Source organism: Ictalurus punctatus, chromosome 1, assembly GCF_001660625.3.
Source record: "Ictalurus punctatus breed USDA103 chromosome 1, Coco_2.0, whole genome shotgun sequence".
In the NCBI taxonomy this organism is placed as follows: domain Eukaryota; kingdom Metazoa; phylum Chordata; class Actinopteri; order Siluriformes; family Ictaluridae; genus Ictalurus; species Ictalurus punctatus.
In genome coordinates, this window is record NC_030416.2 from 23,606,585 (window position 1) to 23,614,067 (window position 7,483).

Below are 7,483 nucleotides of genomic sequence, written 5' to 3' on the forward strand. Positions count from 1 at the left end.
GCTTGTGGTGATCTATGTAACACAGACACACACACACACACACACACACACATACACACACACACACACACACACACACACCAGAAGCAACAACATCCTTATTGATGGCATTTTGGATACCAAAGCAGAAACCTGACAGAAACAAATTAAAGAATCTATTGGTTGGCAGAGCCTCTTAAAGTGGACGGTTTCCTCCAGAAATTATTGATCTGAATGATGCTCATTACATCAGCAGATTGTGAGAGATTTAGGGCCAGGGTCATAAAATTTTTACACTACCAAGACAAGGAGAAAATCCTAACATGACCAGAACTCACAAAGAAACAAGTCTATTTATTAATTATTATTTTCAGAGTCTGGGCACCTCAGAAGGAGAGAATTCGTGCCTCAGCTACAGGAAGAGTGCAGTGAACATAGCATATCAACAATTACCGTGGCCATTATCTGCCACACTATTTATTTCTAATGAGACCAAAAAGTCTTGACTTAATTATTTTATCTACCGTTGTCCTAGCACCTAATGTCTATTTCTATTTCTATCTTCAAATATGGCTGAAGTTAGGAAAAACATCTTTCCTACTTCTATTCACTGCATACTGCTGTTGGTCTTCTTATAGTAATTGAGTATACTTTAATTGAAGTATTCTTAAAATCTGTAAACTATGCTTAATCACACTGAGCTATGAGCAATTAGAGTCACATTTTCTACACCCAATTTAAATATCTGCAGTTTCCACAGAAAATATGATCATCTAGTGCACTCCATGTTTTTACCAATGTACTATTTTTCTCTTATTGCTACATCCTTAATGTATCATGTGTCTTGATACAATACTCTACATTACTGTTGAAAGGAAAGAGTCAGAGGTAGGGTTCCATTCTTGTAAGTACAAAACCTGACTTTTCACAAAGGTATGATTTTATTAGGTATAATTAAGCCTGATTCTTGCTTTGAAGCTTTATTTTATCTTTGATTTTTTGTTTCTCCGTCTTTTTCATGGGAAAAATATAATGTAGCCACCAATAAAAATAATAATGCTAGCCTTTTTCAAAACCATAGCTCTGTGACAGAACAAAGTTAATCTAATCACAAAGCAAACTTTGTTTCAGTATTGATTTACTTGACTTACCCACAGACTTTTTATACCCTTTATTATAATTATGTCTTCCTGCTGGTTCTCAAATCATCTACACCTCTACATCTCATTGATGCATCTCATTGTAGTCTCTAGGACTTTATGTTCAGACTAGTTTGTTTTGTGCTGATATGTCCCTCTGATTTTTTATTTTTTTTTAACACCTACCACACATAAACAAGAAAAGGATGACAAGCACTTCCAAGCACGGGGAGTTTAATAAGAAAAGAAAATGCAGCTCATTAATAAGTTTGCAGGAGCCTTGACGTAAATCAAGTTTATGAAGCATTCCCACCTTCATTTCCTGTAGTATTTTATAAATATGGAGCCCACAAACCATTAAATAAGTCTCTGTAAGATATATATTTTTAAAAAGCTTCAAAACAAGTTTCCATTCCCCTCCTCATCTGCTTTTCATTGTGGCAACACATGAAACACATTAATGCATAGAATACAATAAATACAAGCATTTAATTACCCAAGTTACGATGGTAAGAATCTCAAACGCTTTTCCTTCTCCTTCTTTGAAATTTTAATGGTTTCAATTATTTCTTTAAAAATATTTGCCCTATACTTTATTATAAACTTAATTACGTCTCTGTATGCCCTCTAGAGTTTTATTTTTTATTCTGTTGCATCCTAATTCGACCAATATAGCGAACAAGCAATTGTTTGAAATGATCAGTACTTTGAACAGTTCTGTAGCTGAAGAACAGAAGATTAGCTCTTTTCATTCTTATATTGGTTAAGCTAGTAACTTTTATCCTTCAAAAAAAAAAAAAAACATTGATATCAGGTGTCATACTGAAGGTTGTAAAATGTGAAGGTCATCCCACTGTACAATACAATTCAGGATACTCTATTTTTTCCCCGCATAACTATTAGCTGATTTTCATTCATCCATGGGACTTCCCCCACAAAACAAACTCTGTGATCAGAATTCATGATCATTAAAACTTTTAAAGCATCTTGTCTGACAAGTGAAATGCTTCATACAAAAGCTTTTAGAAGTTTTCAAATTAGTTGATAAAAAATAATCTGCACTTAATAACATGCCACTAGACAAATTGCATTTTTATGGCGTCTGATTCTGCCATTATATGTATCATATAATATGCCATTACTTGGTATTTTTCACCATGTGAAACCGCAAGATTGAATTCTTTTGCCACAGCTATTTCGGTCACAATAGAAAATATCCCTGTTCTATTTGCAGATGGCATCAGTCTGATTTTTTTGTAACAAAACTTTATAGTCATTACAAACAATAGCCTTGAAGCGTTCACAAAAACAGTCACAATACATAGCATTCAATAAAGTTATGTTTACAAGCTTAAAAAGGCTTGAAAATGTGACATCTTACATTTTGCAGTTGTAAAAATTAACCAATAAACTTTTTAGCAAACTGAAACTGTAGAAAAACAGCAGTGAAAGGAATGATCTTGAATCATCTGCATCTCTATTTCAGAGTCTGTGGTTAATATGTATAAAATTTGATTACTTATTTACAAAGTTATATTTCAGTCAGATCAGGCCCCTAGAGTCAGCAGTGATCACAGCAGACGTTCACATTGCGAAAGTTCTTCAGAGACTACTGCAAATTGGGGGGGGGGGCAACCAGATATGACATTACACACAAAGGCATTTTTTAATTTATTTTTTTATCCACACATCATGGATTTTGATGTGCTTACACTGTTATTAATATTTGTTTAAATGTTAAAATATACCATCTGTTCCTGTATGCAGAAACACCACAATCCAGGCATGGACTTGTTTGACGTTGATTTTACATGCTTTTAAAGCTGTGTTGTATAAAATGGAGTGGTGCTACCGCTATAATCAGTGCTTCCTCCATCTTGGATTTTCCAAAGAGGTCATGCCGTGATGTGTCGCTCTTCTGTTGGTCACATGTCTTCACATGATACAAATTCGCAGGTCAGAGTTCACCAATCGTGAACTTTGAAATGCAGTTAAATGTGAAACTTCTTCACATGAGCTTGCATTTCCAGTCTCCAGCATTTGCATGTGTATGAATGGAAGCCAATGGGATGAAAAGTGTAGTATGATCGCCCATTAAGACTTGAAAGATTATTCTACTTTTACTTTAAATTAACATACAGTATATTGTATGTACAATATTGTACAAAAGCTAACAAATTATAATGTACTGCATTATTTTTCAACTGTACAAATGAGCCAATAGATGCAACAATCAAGTTTCTTTAAATAATGATGTTTCTTTGAACTATCTCTCCTAAGCACAACATACTATTACAATATTCTTCCGTTGTCTCTGTTGCAGAACCATACTGCACTTTCGTGGCATATTTGTAGCTGCCATTTTTTCCGCTATGAAAGGACACCCGGATGGTGACTTGCTCGCTCTCACTGGCTATTGTGGGTATCCCGCCTCCAGCAGCCTGATCAAGAGTCGTAAATGATTTGGGATCGGGGAAGCTCAGACTCGATCCAGAGCAGTAAAATAATCGTAATGACACCACACAATTGAAGATTTTTTGGACAAAAAGTCGATAGTGAGAGGCCTCGAACCAACAATCCCCCCCCCCCCCCCCCCCCCAAATCATAGTGGAGGGTGCAAATCCGGGCTAAAATCTTCAAGTGTGTGGCCAGCCTAAGTATATACAGTATATTGCTAGCTTTACTTATATATTCGGTTATACTAGCTAACCATTTTATCCCCACCAAGACTTAAAAACATCCCCACACGCACACACACACACACACACACACTGAGCCCGGTTGTACCTCTAGGTAATGCATCATAAATTCATTTGGCTCCCAACAACATGGCTGGAAAATGATAGTGATGGATGGGTGCCATACAGAGTAGTGCCACACGGTCAGGGTTTTGTGTGTCAGAGTAGAAAGAGAGAGAGTCAGAAGAGAGCCTGAGAAAATGTGTGATTGAGCTTGCAGTCATGCACATGTTTTGTGGTTCATGGGCTGCTAATCTTTATGGTGACCATTTGGCGAGAACGCTATGAGGAGAGCTCGAGAGGCAAGTAGAAACAGAAGAGAGCTCTGACATATATAGGCTCTCTAACAGGCATGCTTAAAAAAATTGTGCTTTCCATTTTTGGATTTAGCTGAGATTGCAATGAAGCCACTGAAATGTCAGCACCTTTACATCCTCACTTACAGTGTCACAGTGACAGCTCACCTTCCACACACACACACACACACACACACACACACACACACACACACACACACACACAATGCATTCTCTAGGTCAATAGACAGGTGCACTAGGAATCTGTATCTTAATCTTTCACTGTACATGACACACCTGTCAGTTCGCAAGCAACATTAATTCTGCTCTTTTTCTGTTTTTAAAACAGACACACGACAATGCTTCGGTGATTAAGTCTGAATGAAAGAACAGCTGTTGATGGCAGCTCTAATTAAAGTTGCAGTTGTCACTTTACAAGGAATCAATAGCTTCAGTAAAGCTCTATCTTTTACTGCCCCCTTAACCAGTGAACAGAAACAGAGACTGTTACTCAACCACACTGGGTCACTTTGACTGATACGAGGATGGAGGTCATACTCGAGTTTCCAAACCACAGCAAATGCACTTTACTTTATTCCATATCCATTTATAGTTACACCATTTGTTGCATCTTCTGCCAGGTAAAACTATATCCACATGCTAGTACAAACAGCTCATGGTCTAAGAACTGTTAGAGAGGAGCTATTACAGCAACAAAAACAGTGCAGGAAGGACTACTTGTCTGTGTTCTGATGCTTTTTTTTTTTTTTTTTCAGTTCCTTGGAACTTTGCAGATGGTCTGTCATTAACACTGACAATCAATGCATGCAAGAAAAGCAAATAACTTGTGCTTAATTACAATTCATTATATAACAACATGTAGAGAGACAACAGGAACATCCACAGCAGTGACATAAAAAGGACTGCTTCATCATTTCAGCATGCAGTGTCACCACTGTTAAATTTAACACGGAAGACGTTACTGACGAAATGGCGTGTTGGCGTGTTTGAAATTTCAGCAGCTATGTAACAAATGTACAGGTTATATCAAGACACCAAAAATCAGTACGTTTACATGGACAACAATAATCCAATATTAACCCGATTAAGACAATACTGTGATTAAGAAACTAGCATGTAAACAGCGATTTTATATTACCTTAATCCGATTAAAGTCTTACTCGAAGTAATCACAAATTAAATTAAGACATGTGGAGTATTCCTGTTTTAGTCGCATTATCGACGTGCGTTACAGACATGTACACACCTTAATCACACTATTAACATTGTGTGGGAGTTTTCACCACATTTTGCGACAGGACACGATCACACACGGCAGTGCTCAACCGTTTTACGGCAAACAAGAGAGCACGGCTGCGTCCGGAACCGTGTACTTACCTGCTATATAGCAGGAGAAATACATGTGTATATTAGACGAAATACATGTATTTCAGCTACTATATAGTCGGTAAGTATGCGGTTTCGGACGCAGCCCATGGCTTCAAGCAGTCGTCTATTTGCACATATAGTAAGACAAATAATTAACTGCACTTGAAGCTTTCATAAAATTTTAAATAAAAACACCCAAAACTGTATACGGTACCATAATGAAGACGAATTGTATGTTAATACATGAAATTCTGGGGGGAATGTTGGACGGTGTGGCGTGGGGACGTAATGACGTGTGCCATTAATCGATCTATGTTCTATAACATGTAAAACGGGAACATGAAAGGAGTATTCTAAAAGCAAGCCATGTAAACACCTTAATCACAATACTGTCTTACTCAGAATATGCTCAATAATTAGATTACTGCTGTCCATGTAAACGTAGTCATTGTTAATGCTGGTACATTTAATTAAAAAATTACACATAACCATTTGTTCTATTTGAGAAATTGAATAACACAATGTTACATTTGACAGCATAAACATAGCACCAATGAAACTGTGTGTTCTGTGTGTAGGTACTGCATGAGTAACTAATTATAAGTGAACAGTGCAACTCTCGCCACCACCGAAATACCATTCCTTGTTAGTTCCTATTGGTATTTGAGCAGTTTCCAAAATCTATAGTCCTACAACTGGAATCTTGTACTGGATTGCTGGCTCGTTTAAATGCACAGTTTCTGGTGTCAAATGTTTTCTACACTTTGTGCAGTGGAAAAGGTCCTAACTGTAAATCAGAAGTGTTCCAGCACACACTGTGACAGTGCTGTATTGCAAATTTATCACACAACACAGAGTCCATCCAATGTGTCTTCCAGCATGGGTGTCATACTTAACTTTTGTTTCAGCCTCTGGATAAGAGACATTAATAAGTATGTTTCCTGACTGTACAATTGCATTCATACAGAAATAGCCTTGTCACTTGGAGTGAATAAAAAAAACAGTGGTAGAATTGTAAAAAAAAATATTAGGCAGTTGGTTAAAAGATAGGGGCATAGAGGATGGTGCAAGAGGCTAATAGAGTAAGAAATACCTATGCAAATCAATTAGTGGGATATCTAATTTATGAGGAGAACTTACACTGTCTAAATTGTTGGTTTGAATTAAAGAACTTGGTAGATTTGATACAATTGGGTGTGTATATTTCAAACATGGATATCATTTTGAATGGAATTCATCGAAAGGCAATGACAGAGCATCGGACATTTTTTTTTTCAACTGAATGATTAAAATGGAAGAACAAGAGTGTTTCAAATGGAAATCTACTTTCAAAAATTTCATAACACGTCGCTTGTTCAGCACTAAACAAAAGTTATAGTGCTAAAAAATTAAAAACACGTTGGTAGATTTGTTATTAAAATGAGTTGACTCAAACATGCTCTTGCTGCAATGTAGCGCTCCATAATGAACAAATGAGAACAAGCAACCGGAGGGCAGAACCCGTCAGAACTTTCCACCATGCCAATTCTACCCAAACATGATAAACATCATAATGAGTTGAAACACAACTGTGTGTCTTGTAAGTACATATTTGGAATCCATGTCACAACATAAACATTTATACACTTTGAGGGATTTAACTATAATTAACAGATGGATGTTTATAGTCTCTATGGCAAAAGCTGTCAGGAAAAACCCCACCCCTACTGCTTCACAACGGCAAAAAGCTTCACTAGAATGAAGGTTATGTTACATGTACAAATCTGATGAGATCATGAGTCAGTATCCCATGTGGGGCTTGCAGTGAAGGCAAGGCGGTCATTGCCTGGTATGCCAATGGCTGTAAAACCAGGACAGAGTATGCGGTAATGTGAGTGCTGCAACACAGCATCATCATTCAAAAGGAAGCCATCAGGAGACAGATCTATCATTTGCATTCGTT

General features: G+C 37.0%; 1 protein-coding gene across 2 annotated transcripts in view; it reads left to right on the top strand.

The window, feature by feature from the left end:
• Positions 1-7,483, top strand: part of rbms3 (RNA binding motif, single stranded interacting protein) — a 152,823-nt gene that overhangs the window by 87,904 nt on the left and 57,436 nt on the right. The gene's annotated exons all lie outside the window — the stretch shown is intronic.